This window comes from Hibiscus syriacus, unplaced genomic scaffold, assembly GCF_006381635.1.
Source record: "Hibiscus syriacus cultivar Baekdansim isolate YM2019G1 unplaced genomic scaffold, ASM638163v2 tig00112488_pilon, whole genome shotgun sequence".
NCBI lineage: Eukaryota > Viridiplantae > Streptophyta > Magnoliopsida > Malvales > Malvaceae > Hibiscus > Hibiscus syriacus.
In genome coordinates this window covers 87,991-103,008 of record NW_024063342.1, presented here as the reverse complement: position 1 = coordinate 103,008, position 15,018 = coordinate 87,991, and positions in this window count along the sequence as shown.

Genomic DNA, 15,018 nt, shown 5'->3' with positions numbered 1-15,018 from the left:
GTTCGTCATTAAATAGTCATGAGATACTTATGTATAAATTGTAGATTCTTTGCAATATTATATCTCACTAAGTATATGCTTAACGTGTGTTAATTTCACACGTAGGTAACAACAAAGACTAGTCGGGTATGGGAGCAGGAGTAGATATCATCAATCTAAGGGTGACTCTCATCAGTAATAGTAGGACAACCATATTATTTTGAGAAAAAAATCATTACTGACATGTAATATAAATTAAGAAAATTTGCTCTAGAATCTATTTAAAGTGATAACTTTAGAAATAGGTTTCCACGACTGTTTTCTTGTTATATAAAAATATTTTCATTCATAAATTTCAAGATAAAACCTTTAAGTATTTATAAATGAAAAACTATTTTAAAAGTGATGTGACATCTATATCTCTAGTGTACGGAAAGGTATACGGAAGATGGGTGTTACAATAATTGAAATTCATATGGGTGTATTATCAGCATGAAAGGATGCTATAAATAAAAATGCATAATAGTGCATTATAAGCATGAATTGATGCTCTCGATGAAAATAAAGAATAATGACTAAAGAGATAAATGGAAAACAAATATAAAGAAAGATAGGTATGCTAGGCACACTAAAAATAATTAAGATAATTGTAAATGGAATACGATTTAACTGAGGAGGATTATAGGATCCTTAAAGAATATATGATTTAGTACGACCTAAATAAATATGACATACTTATGTATACATAAAGGTTACTTTACAATATTATGTTTCACTAAGTAAATACTTAACGTGTGTTACTTCCACACGTAGGTAAAAACATAGACAAATCAAATAAGGAGTGCAGCAGTAGCAACGAATATCATCAATTAAGGTTGACTCGTCAGTAACAGTAGGGCAATCGAAATCATTTTGAAACTTATATGGCATGTAATTTAACTTAACAAAATATTTTGTAATGTATGAAAAAGGGATAGTTTATTATTATGATAACTTATGTGGATTTAAGATTGAAACAAAAATTTTTACGGGTTTTCAAATGATTAATTGTTTTTAAATTGATGTGATATATGTATTTCGTGTACGAAAATATATACGGGATATGGGTGTTACATTATCTCTCCTTGGTGATTGCATTCTCTTGATGATTAGACAGAGGGTCCTATGCAACGTTGGGTGATCTTGTATTTTTGAAATGAAACTAGTTCCTATTGCGCATTCTTTGAACAATCCTCTTAAAGGAGATGCAGTTTTCAATAGCATGCCCGAGAACACCACCATGATATTCACAGTGTGCATTTTCTTCATGCCACCTGGGGTATAGGGGCTTTAGAGGTTTCTCTGGATATGTTGACACCATATGTATTTCAAAAAGCTATTGATAAAGCTCCTTATATATCATGGGAATGAGATCGAAATGCCCCTTTCCCTTTTCTCTCCTTGATTCCCTCGAATCTTGTTTAGAAGTACCTGACGGTACAACTACAGTTGGTTTTGATTTAGATATCGTAACATTTTTGCTAGTGTTGAAAGCGTTAATGATCTCTCATTTTTTCTTCTTCATGGGAGGTTTTTTACTTGACCTACCTCCTTTTGTCTTTCTTTGTTTAATGTTCATTTCCACCATCTTTGCCTTGATTTCTCATCAAACCCCAAAATATAGTAATAATCAGGATTATTTTAAGGGTTGGTTACAACATCCTGTGCTTTCGTGGCAGATGAATTCCCTTGAAGTCCTGGTAAGATTCCAATTGAAATAACCAACTATGGAGTAGGTGGTACAACCATCCCCTCATGCCCCTGCCCTAGGAATATTCATTTGATTTAGGCCAGACAACCTTGCAACGATTTGATCAACCAAAGATTTTTGGCTTTTGGTGATCGTTTCCAGAGTACTTTGATTATTTTGGCTTATCTTTTCTTCTAACTCCCTTTTCAACTTCAACATGTTCTCTTCGAGTTGAGCAATTTTGGCTTCTATTTGTCTTCTCTTTGTGTGGGTGTTGTAAGGAGATATGTGTTAAGGGCTTGTGGAGGGATACTGGTGTTTGTTCCCTTGACATTTTTTTGTTAGTTAAAGTGAATGTAAAAACATAGAGAATAAAAATGAAATGCAAGATATGGAAATGATGCATGATGTATGAGAATTAGAGGCATTAATCTAGAAACATGTCTGTTATTGTAAATAATCTTTATTGAGACAAAAGTGTTTTATTTTTTAAGAGACAAAAATATCTTAAAGGTATATTCAGAAAAAATCCTCTAAACCCTGAACAACTTCTAACTCATTGACAAGTCTTCTTCCTTCATATGTCACTGGTTGAATACCTTGTCGGACCACTTCGGCTTCCTTTACTAAACCGTACAAGTGACGAGCTATTTTTTACTTGTTCCAAGAAATATTGGATAACTGCAACTCTAGATTTCACCTTTTACTGGGTTTGTTCTCAACGAAAACATCACTGAAATCCTTCATCAAAGGGAACTATCTAAAGCTCACTTGCTTGTTTCTTGAACCTGTCCACAATGACCTCCAATTCAGTTATGGTTTTGCCATCCCACTTTTGCTGCTTCTAAAAAGACTTCTCTAAATCAGTTACCTGAACCCTCAAATGCTTATTCCAATATTGGTTGTCCAACAAACATCTCTGAGTGGTCTTTAGTTGTTCTTTCAAGGTTTCTCTTTCATACTGCCCTTCAAACTTCCTTTTCAGGCTGTTAACTTCACTTTTCCAGTACTCAGAAGACCTCTTCAGATTGGAATTGCTTTGGACTTGTTCTTGATATCCTTTTCTCAAATCCTCAAGCTCAAAACAAATTTTCTTCTGTTCTATCTCTAACTTGTCTGTCCGATCCTTTTGGGTTTCAGCATCCAACTTCCACTGGAATCTTTCAGCCTCGAGTTCCCTTAGATTTGTTTCAGCTCCTACATTTCGACTTCAAATTATTTCCTTGCTATCTCTAGCTTAGAGGGAACATGCTTAAGACGTTCTTCCATGGTTCGAGTGTCTTCATGGTCTGACACTGGAATGGGGTAATTTTTCCTTAATCTCCGCCATTCCAAATAGTCGAGAGTAAGCATGTCTTTGGCGGCCACGATATCCATACAAAACATTTTCTTCCATGACTCAGTTACTTCTTTGACCTTTTTCTTTTAGTTATCCACATGATATACGAATTTCGATCTAGATATTACATGTGTTGTTGGGACAAACGGGCGTGTTCCATACTGTCGAAGTGCCAAAAGTGGAGAGTATCCGACTCCTCCCCATAATCTAAGTAATGTCATAGTTTCTGAGTCTTCACATCAGAAAAGAAAGTCACTATGGGTTAACCAGGGGGCTCTCCAAACAATATCCCTATCTTGAAGGTATGTGAATACCTTAATCCATTTTTCTTTTGGACACCTTCTTGCAATTTCATGGTGAGAAATTCTTCCAAATGAGAATAAGTGGTGCTGATCGGCTGTAAGAAATCCATCAGTCTTCTAGATGTGACTTGGAGAAGCTGTGCACACCCTAAAAATCTTCCTCCGCCAGTCTTTCTGTAATGGTTAGGGAGCGAAAAGTTTCAGCTAAAATTACTGATGCTGGATTTACTCGTTTCAGGAGTTGTTCGAATAGTTCCACCACAACTGCCTCAATGTATCCCAAAGTCTTTGGGAAAATAATTAAACCATAAAGGCCCATCACAAAAAGGTCATTTCCTTCCATTCATTGGGGTGATTCTTCATTAGTTGCTTGATATGGGTGCAAGCAATTCCTTCCCCACTACCTTTATGTTGAATCCAGTCAGTTACCCATTTCTCATCTACCCCCGCCACTTTTGCTAACACGTTCTTGAAAGACTGACTCTTGATGTGCTTGATGTAAACCCGATCCATTCTGATTCCTTCGCAATGCAGCAAAGTAACATATTTTTCGATTATGGGTACTATGTCTTCTTGGTTAAATGTGAAACAGTTGTACCCCAGATTCCATAATTATACTAGGGCTCGAATTAGGGGATCACCTGTCTTGACATAGAGTAGAAGTGCAAATCACCATACCGCTGGCAGAACCTCCTTTTTGATCACTTTTCAAGCTATCCCAAATACTCCGTAGTTCTTGAACATCATTCTGCTTTAAGCTGACAGAGGCATAGCCAACCAAATCCAACACATAGTTTCCTTTCATATTGTATCCCTTTTCTTTCTGAGTCTTTTCGGACCATAGTCGTACCTCGGCATTTTTCACCTCTTGCATTACAACCCCTTTGTCCATTAATGCAGATTATTTGTGTACAAACATTTTTTTGTGGATAAATTACCTCTTTTTATGATGCAAATGATAAAAAATCAAACATGAAAGAAATATCAGTTAGTAAGATAGAAATAATATAATAATAAAGTAAAAAACGATAAGTGAAACATTCTAGGTTTTGAAATAGAGTTTCGGGGTTGGCTCTAATTCCCTGTAGTCTCTCGGTTTAGGTTATAAATAAAGGTACCCGGGTTCTCCTTGCTGGTGCCCCTAAGGCTTGCCAGACTCTCAGTCCTAAACCCATTACAAGCTTATGTGGGCCAAATTAAACTTGAGAGGATATATTCCCTTATGTCTATACGGAGAATAAATTTACACGAAGACATAAGGTATATGAATCCCAAAGGTTACTTGGTAAGCCTATACAGAGAATAAATTCCCACAAAGACGTCAATTTCACCTCCACTTAAGAAAAGGTTTGGAGCTCGAGTATAGAGCCTGAGATGAAAATGTTTAATGATCTGAAACCATTAAAAAACAGCAGTACAACTATTTATTTGAAAAAGAATCAAAGGTAAGTAATAAGGATCGAAAAATTAACTTAAAATTTAAACTTACAATTTCACTTAAGAAGACAACTGGAAATTAGCCTTAGCCTGACTCACTTACCTTTCCCCAGCGGAGTCGCCAAGCTATCGCGTCCGTCTTTCGGGTTGGGCCCAGAATTGGGCTTCAACTTAAATAAATGGGTTGGAGTCGCCACCGATCATTTAAAATATATTTAGGTTGATCGGACACCATCTTACCTGATCTACGTTTTACCAGAAATATGTTGGATTCGGAGTCGGTTACAGTCAATAAAGGATTAGCACCCTTGTACTGCTCTTTCGGTACTAATTTAATTTCCAGTTATCTTAATTCAGAAAATTGCAAGTTAAATAAAAAGGTAAAAATTTGATCCAAATTACTTACCTTTAATCGATTTAAAATATCCCAGAAAATGTCATAAAGATGTTAAATTATAAAAATAAAATATTGAGTGATTCAAAAGGAATAATTAGTACTTTAAATAAAGAAATGAAAGAAATACATAAGTACTTACATACTGAAAAATAAATGGACATAAAATTAACAAAATGAAATACCAAAAAATTAAATAGAACAATTAAAAGCCAAATAAAAGAGATGATCGTATATATTAAAACACAAAATGATGAGGAAGATAAAGAAAAAATTAATTAAATTACAATAAGAATAAAATGTCAATTGCAAGATTAATTACAAACACAGATGAAAATTAATTAAATTAAAGCAAAGAAAGTAAAATGAATAAAAATAAATAAAAAATAAAAGAAATAAGTAAAAATGTTGGATCAAAGACTCATAAAATATAATAACCTTAAAAATAGTTAAATGCAAACATGAATTAAATAAAAGAATGACCATATTAAAGAATTAATAATATGAGTGGTAAATATAAGAAGTAAAACTGTAATTAAAATCGAATTTAAAGTATGAAATTGACTTTAAAACAAATTGAGGGATCAAAGCCACAATTGGACCCTACCCGCTATAAAACACGCGGATCCTTAAGGGATATGGTCGGGTTTTCGGGTCGGCTATAAAAGTCTAAATTCATAAACAAAATTCATTTTTTCTTTTCCCCCAAAACTGATCAAAACAAGTCCCCTTATTTTCTCTGAAGTGTTCTTCAACCAACGAAGAACATTCAACCGGAATTCATGGCAACCCAGATTACGGCCGCAGTTCATCGATGGTGAAACCCATATCTTTTTCAAATCCGAAATAAAATCAAAATAAATCCCAAACACAAACATACGTAAACCAACCAAGGAGGGTAAAAAATACCTTGTTTATTAATGCTTTTCTTTCGAATGTTACAAGTGCCCTATTGCTTCCATCTTACTACCTTTTTTTGCTTTATATGTACATGATTTTATAGCTTTATGAACCCACTGTTTTTGGGTTGATTTAAAGTTCCATTTTGACTGAAACATTGATATATTTTGATGTTTTGCCGAATGATTTTTTGTTGTTGTTGGAACGAGACTCTCCAAGAGTACTAATTTTTTTATAGCTTATCGATGTTTCCCAAATTAACCATTTGAACATAGTACAAATTCATATATTACTCGATCTATCGAAAAAATCGATCCAACCCAAATTATTTTATTTGAAAAAATTAATCCTATCAAAATAAATAGAATCTAAATTCATTGACTTCAAATCAAATACGCATCCCTATTTGGGCTAGTCAATCCTGTATGGTTTAAGCCGCCAACCGAGTCAAAAAGTTTCGACGTCCACCACGCGTTCGTAAAAATGCCAAAATCAGTTTCCACTTTCTTAACCTCCCTCACAATTTCCAGGAAATTGCCGATCCCTCAATATAAACACCATCAAATCCCTCGAACCTCTCCATCGTTAACACGCTCAGGCTCTCTTCAACTTTTAGTTCAAAAAACTCTCTTGTTTCCGTATATTTTTTAGAAAACTTTGCTGGGTTTAAACTCTCTTTTGAAGATGAGTTTAATGAAGCTCCATTTTGTTCCAGCGGCCGTTGGGTTCGTCCTATTAGCGCTTGTGCAGCTCAGCTACGGGCAAACCATGGGTTCTTCGCCGGCACCTGCTCCTTCCAGTGACGGTGCTGCGATTGATCAAGGAATTGCTTATTTTCTCCTCCTACTTGCCCTCGCAGTTACATACCTCCTCCATTGATTTTTTATTCATTTTTCACATTTAATTACTATTTTTTATGCATTTTCTCCATGGATTCAACCAGGGGAATTGCAACAGTCTTTTGTATATTTTCTTCTTTCCGTCTATGTATCGTAAATGCTATAATAAATTCATTCGACATATTCATTACTATATCAACTTTTCCAGAGAACAATTCCTTTCTGGTTTTCAATTTTTCCAGATTTTTTTCCTTTTGAGAGATTATGGGCCAAATTTGAAGGCCCATAAGCAGTGTCAATATAAATAGAGATAATTACAAAAGATCTCCTCGAACTATGGACATCCATTCTAAATTGGTTCTTAAACTCTAAAATATTCTGTATCAGTCTTAAACTATGACCCATATTCTAACTATCAATATCATTGTATTTTGATCTAAATAAAATCGCATATATTAATAAATTTATAATATTTAAAATAAAATATAAATCAGTAAATTATATTTAAATAATCAGTTTGATTATTAAACTTTTAAAAACAATTATAAAATATCGTTAATTATTTTAAATAATTCGAAATAATTATTAAAATTACTAAACTATTAATAAATAAACATTAATTTTTATTAAAATATTATAAAATAATCTTTAAATTTCTATGATTTTATTATAACATTATAGTAATTATTTTATAATAAATATAGTAATTATTTTAAATCTAATTCATGATTTCTAATATGTTTTAGTCAAACATGTAATTATATTTTGTTTGAGATAATTTTCTCACGCCGGTCAATTCTGATTTCATGATTTTTGGTGATCTTTCAGCAGCTTTGTCAACACACATTTTCGTCCTATAGGATTCAAACTCCTAAAAATAGGATAGAATTTTGCTAGGATTCAAACTCCTAAAAATATGATAGAGTTCTACTATGATTTAAACTCCTAAAGATAGGATCCACAAGCACTATAAATAGCATTGTAACTCACTATTGTAACACACGATTTACAGACAAAATACAGAGAAAGCACGGAAAATACAAAGGCAAAGCTATTGCAAACGATTCGAAAAGGAAATAAAAGGTAGCATTTTTTTGATTCGTTCATTTCTCGCATGTGCACGTTATTTTTCTTGAGATTTGGTTCGAATAACCCAAAGCGTGGGTTGCGCCGATGACCAAAAATGGGTGGGGTTTCGAAGTTTCGAACCTAGATCTACCCGAGTCGTATTCATTTTTTATCCCCCTAATGCGTAATATCAACGTTAATTGTCTTTCAAATTTGGCCCCAATCTTTATTTTTATTTATTTATTATTTACATTATTGTCATTATATAAATATATATACGTATATTTTTTTAAATGATTTTCAATTGATTTGTTTACACTATATATTATGATTATATATACATATATTTTTTATTTATTTATATTCATTTGGTTATTTTTTAATACTATATTTATTATTATATATATATATACTTTTTTTTAAATATTTCACTTATAAGCGTATTATTACTATATATATATATTGTAATTATATTTATTTAATTTTTTTACTTTATCATTATACATATATATGTATGTTTTTTAATAGTTTATTTATAAGTCATTTATCATTATATGTATACTTTTATATTTGGTTTATATATTTATATATTTTGGTTTTTTTTTATATTATATTATATTTTCATATTACTATTATTATTGTTATGATTATTATTTTTCTATTTTACTCATATATATATATATATATATATATATATATATTTCATTTATTTATTTACTTTTCCTTTTATTTTTTTTACTTATTTTTATTCTTCATTTTTTCATTTATTCATTTTTTCCCTCTAACACATCTTATGACTTTTTAATGGTATTTTCGTCAATTAATCAGAGGTAAGTAATTCATGATCAAATTTTACCTTTCAATTTAAAATTACAATTTTCTTAATTAAGACAACTGGAAATTACATAGTACCGAAAGGGCGGTTCAAGGGTGCTAATCCTTCCTTGACCGTAACCGACTCCCGAGCCCGATATATTTCTGGTAAACGCAGATCAGGTAAGAAATAGGGTATCCGATCAACCCATTTATTTTTAAAAAATGATCGGTGGCGACTCCAATCCATTTTCCTAAGTCGAAGCCCAATTCCGGGGCCCAACCGAAAGACGGTTGCGACAGCTTGGCGACTCCGCTGGGGACACAGGTAAGTGAGTCAGGCTAAGGTAATTTCCAGTTGTCTTTTTAACGAAAAGGGTAAGTTTAAATTTTAAGGTAATATTTCGATCCTTATTACTTACCTTTAATTATATTTTTTCGAGTAAATAGTTGAACTGACCGTTTTCTAGTGATTTCAGCTTTCCAAACTTTTTCATTCAAGGCTCTAAACCCGAGCTCCGAACCCGTTTTAAGTGGAGGTGAAAGCGACGCATTCGTGTGAATTTATTCACCGCATATGCCAAGCAAGTAGCCTTCGGGATTCATATACCTTATGTCTTCGTGTGAATTTATTCTCCGCATAGACATAAGGGAATGTGTCCTCTCGAGTTTAACTTAGTCCACACAAGCTTGTGATGGGTTTAGGACTAAGGGTCTGGTAAGCCTAAGGGGGCACCAGCAAGGAGAACTCGGGTACCATTTTTTAGAACCTAAACCGGGAGAATTTGAAGAAATAGAGCCTACCCCAAAACCACATTCCAAAACCTAGGACATTTCTTTCCTAACCATGTTTTTTTCTCTTATGTTTTTTTTCCTTACCATTTTTTATTTTTTTTATTTTTATTTTACTAACTGTTTGCCTTTGTGTTTGTTTTTAAAGTATTTGCATCATAACAAGAGGCCATTGATCCCTAAAAAGGTATTTGTTACACAAAATAATCTGAATTAATGGATAAAGGTATTGTAATACAAGAGATTAAAAACCATGAGGTACGACTATGGTCCGAGAAGACTCAGAAGGAAAATGAAGATAGTCTTCAAGGAAGCTATGTGTCAGAGCTGGTTAGCTACGCCTCTATCAGCCTAAAGCAGAACGACGTGCAAGAGCTTCGGGACATCTGGGCAGTTGGAAGAATGATCAGAAACAGAAGTTCAGCCAACGGTACGGTGACATTGCATTGTTGCTTCAAATCAAGACTGATGAGCCCTTGATCAGAGCCTTGGTTCAGTTCTGGAACCCGGGATACAGTTGCTTCACTTTTAATCAGGAGGACATGGTGCCCACCATTGAAGAGTACACTACACTGTTGCACTGTGAAAATATCAGACTGGAGCGAGCTTATATTAAACACATCAAAAGTCAGCCTTTCAAGAGTGCACTAGCCAAGGTTGTTGGGGTTGACGAAAGATGGGTAACAGACCGAGCTCGATGTAAAGGTAGTGGGGAAGGAATTTCCTGGCTTCATATCAAGCAACTGATGAAGGACCATCCCGATGAGTGGAAGGCAATAGACCTGTTTGCACTGAGTCTGTATGGCCTGATCATATTTCTGAAGACTTTGGGGTACATTAACGCAGCCGTGGTGGAACTGTTTGAGCAACTTTCGAAACGAGTCAACCCAGCACTGACCATCTTAGCCGAGACCTTTCGGTCTCTCAACCATTGCCGAAGAGCTGGCGAAGGTAGATTCATTAGGTGTGTTCAGCTCCTTCAAGTCTGGATTCACAACCACTTCTGGAAGACTAATGGGGTTGCCTACCGCCGATTTAGCACTACGTATTCACCTTTGAGAGAGTTCATCACCATGAAATGGCATGAAGACGCTTCAAAAGAGAAGTGGATGAAAGTCTTCACTCATCTCCAAGATCAGGATATTACCTGGAGAGCCCCCTGGTTGTTCCTCAGTGACGTTCTTTTTCGATGTAAGGACTCCGACACTATGACCTTACTTGGACTTTGGGGTGCAGTTTGGTATACTATGTTGTTAGCACTTAGACAGTATGGGGCACGTCAGTTTGTCCTAACAACATGCGGACTAGCCAGATCAGAGTTTGAGTATCACGGTGACAACTATAAGAATATGATCAAGGAAGCAGTCGATTCATGGAAGAAAGTATTCCGGATGGAGGTTGTAGTTGCCAGAAACATGCTTACTCCGGACTATGTAGAGTGGCGAAGATTGAGAAAAAATGACAATATCCCGATGCTAGATTATGAGGACACCCGAACCTTAGAAGAACATCTCAGGCCCGTCTTTTCTGAACTTGAGATAGCCAAGACAGAGTTTGAAGCTGTGAATAACGAGCTGAAGTAGAGGGTAAAGGAGCTTAAAGCTGAGCGCTATCAGTGGAAGCTAGATGTCGACTCTCAGAAAGATCGAGCAGATAAACTTGAAAAAGAACAGAAAAAAGTCTGTTTTGAGCTCGAAGACTTAAGAAATGGGTATCAAGATAAAGTCAAGGATAACTCCAAGTTGAAAGTCGCTTCTGAATACTGGAAAGACGAAGCTCATAGCCTGAAAAAGAAAGTTCGAAGGGCCTGATGAGAGAGCTTGGAAGGAACAGATGAAGACTGCCCAGAGGCACTTAGCAGACAGTCAGCATCAAAACCAATGCTTGAGAATCCAGATGGCTAATCTGGAGAAACAACATGAGAGAGATGACAAAACAATACCTGAGTTAGAAGCTATTGTAGATGGGTTCAAGAAGAAAGTGAGCGAGCTTCAGATAGTGCTCTTCGACGGAGGTTTACAGTGGTGTTTCCGTTAGGAGCAAGCACAACAAAGGGTGAAGGCCAGAGACGCAGTCATCCGAGACTTCCTGGATCAAGTACAGAAGGCATCTTGTCATCTACACGGCCTGCCAAGGGAAGCTTGAATGGTCTGACAAGGCATACAACCAGTGGCAGATAAAGACAGAAGACTTGTCAATCTACTAGAAGCTGTTCGGGGTCTAGAGGATTTAGTCCGAATGTACTTTTGATCATTTTTATGTCTCTTACAAGATAAAACATTTTTGTCTAAGTAAAGATTATTTATAATAATGGACACTTTTCTGGATAAATTCCTCGAACATTTCATGCATTCTTGCATTTTGCATTTTTGCATCTTCATCTACATTTTCAAGCATTTTCACAAACATGAAATTAAGTCATGAAGGACTCGATGAAGTGGATTTAACCACATGGAAGCAAAATTGTAACATTAAAGAGCCTGATCAGCTGATGGTAGGACAAAGCCGGCCAGGATGATCTAAGAAAAGAATCCCCATATCCTAAGGACTACGATGTTGAAACTGTTAGGTGTTACCACATAAGAAGCCCCAAACATTCCTCTGAGAACTATAAGGCGCTGAAGCGCAAGATCCAAAACCTGATGGATTCAGGGGCATAAACGGCCGAAAAATGGGGCATGACATATACCATTTGCACTTAGAGGATTGTTTTGTTTAAACACGTCTCTAATCTTTCATCGTTTGCTTAATCTTTTAAAGGATTGAATTTATGTTACTTTCTAAGGTGGAGCAATTGAAAAAATTCTAATCTTTAGTTCTTCGAATATTAAATGAATTAAGGATTCTTTTAATTCTTCAAGAATTATATATTTTTGACATATGACAAGGTTAGACCTTTCTTATCCTGTCTCAAACCCCAAAACAAAATACCTTGATTCTTTACCCAAAATAACTCATGGTCATTACCAAAAAGACCAAATATTGACATTACCTCCCTTTGAAACCTTTATCTTTTTGATACACCCACATCTTTCTTTGAGTCAATAAGATCACACCACTGTCTTTTTTAGACTCAAAAATAACCTTTCTTACCATTAAAACCCAAGGCATTGAGTTTTTCATTTTAACATGAGCATTCTTCTAAAGAACCAACTTGGGGCATCTCGTGGGGAGCCTGGACATTGAGACATCTGGGAAAAAAAAGAAGAAAAATTCATTCGAAATAATTCTATCATGCATTAATTACACTGTTTTCATGTGAATAGAATTAATCTTGAAAATCTATCCCCCTGGGGATACATCTTCTGTGAAGATTTACATGTATGAAATGATGAATGGCTTTCTTTCTTTATCCCTTCACAACAGGAGAAAAAAATATATCTCTTGTGTCCCCTTTTGAGCCTGTAGTATTTTTCTTCTGATTCAACCCTAACCAAGGATCACCCTCCACACTGGGGGGCAAGGTGGAAGAAATATGCTCACATGAGCGAAGACATTGATTCAGATGAGATACCAAAAGGTGGACTAAATGGCAAGTGCGAAGATCCAATCAAGAACAAAAAAGAAAAGAAGCAAAAAAACAAAAAAACAAAGAAAAAAGAGAAACAAGAACAAAAATCAAAAAGAAAAAGGGACAAAAAACACATGCAAAGATTCCCTAAAGACAAATGGCACATCAAGCTTCAAACTATGAGATTGATCAAGCACAATCATTCCCGAATCATTGAATCACTTCACTTGAAGATCATAGAGCATCAAGAGAGAGAAACATTTTGAGCAGGATTGAAGACATCATAATGAATTGATCCTTGGTTCAACACCCTGAAACACTTGTTTGAAATGTCACATCAAGCTTCAAACTATGAGATTGATCAAGCACAATCATTCTCGAATCACTGAATCACTTCACTCGAAGATCATAGAGCATCAAGAGAGAGACATTTTGAGCAGGACATGATTGAAGGCATCAGAATGAATTGATCCTTGGTTCAACACCCTGAAACACTTGTTTGGGCCTATTTATCTTTTTTTTTCATAACCATGAACCCTGACCTACATTACATGCCTTAAAAGTCCCTTCTAATCATACATGGATTTCTAAACATAAGAGATTATCTTCAGATTTCATCCTGCCCATCAGAATTAATATTTGTTTGCAAAAAACAATGTAATTAATGCATGGTAGAGAAAAATAACAAAGGGGGTTCAAGGCGTAAATCCTGAATAACGTCTTGAAACCAAAGGAGGGTTCGAGTTGAAAACCTGAAAAGGCGGCTCGAATATAAAAATTGTGCAACTGAGGCGATCACACAAATTCCTTGATACGACATCACACAATCCGAATATGACCACGAAGGTTGGGAGTCAGAGAACACTTCCAGTAGAGGAGCATGCAAACTACCCCATCAAACCTATGAGCATCAAATGCCAAACCTATGAGCATCAAATGCCAAACCTATGAGCATCAAATGCCAAACCTATGAGCATTAATTGCCAAACCTTTGAGCATTAAATACCAAACCTTTGACCAAACATAATAACCTGAGATTTTTTTTATCATTTCCTTACTTAACCACTTCCCAAAAATAGCTTTGATCTTGGCACTTGTCAAATAGCTATAATTCATTGAAGGATTAATAATATAATTAATTCTTTGATATCCGATGAACTCTAGTTTATGATTCGTCTCAATTGTAAAACCGTGAAAGTGACAATATTTTCAAAACTTTGGATCAAACATTTTTCAAAACTCTTTTAATTGATATTTTCATAACTTTGAAAATAAAAGAGAAAGAAAAACATTTTTTTCAAACAAGACAGTCTCTCTAGAGTGGATCTTGGTAAATGACGTGTGACTTTTAGACATAAAACTCATGCTCAGAATAAATACTGAAGCAAGAAATGAGGAACATTTGGGGCATCTTTGAAGATTCAACATCAAATATTGGGGCATTTTTGGATTCAACATCCTAATGCAAATTATCAGACCTTTTTCAGGAGATAAAATATAACCAATTCATGTTACATGCATCTTATGCATACATTTTAGAGCATCATATTTATCATTTTCCACATACATAATTTTTTGCAGCTTTTAGAGTCAAGTTTCGACTTCAAGACGAAGGATACTCGATTCAAAAACACCTTTAAAGATTCATGTTGGTTGCTTAACTCAGCAGCAAGAAGCTACACTTCGACCAACTCGACAGATTGAAAGTTTCTCTTGAACTTACAATTTTCTCGAGAGTAGATTTCAACTTCACAATGAATGATATCTAGCTCGAAGCCAAACATCCACGATTTCAAATCCACGACGGAGGATATCGTGCCACTCAAGATAACACAAGTTCAACTTCACAACGAAGTGACCGCTGGTTGTCAACAAACAACTTCTCAATTTCAGAGCCAATTTCAACTTCACAACG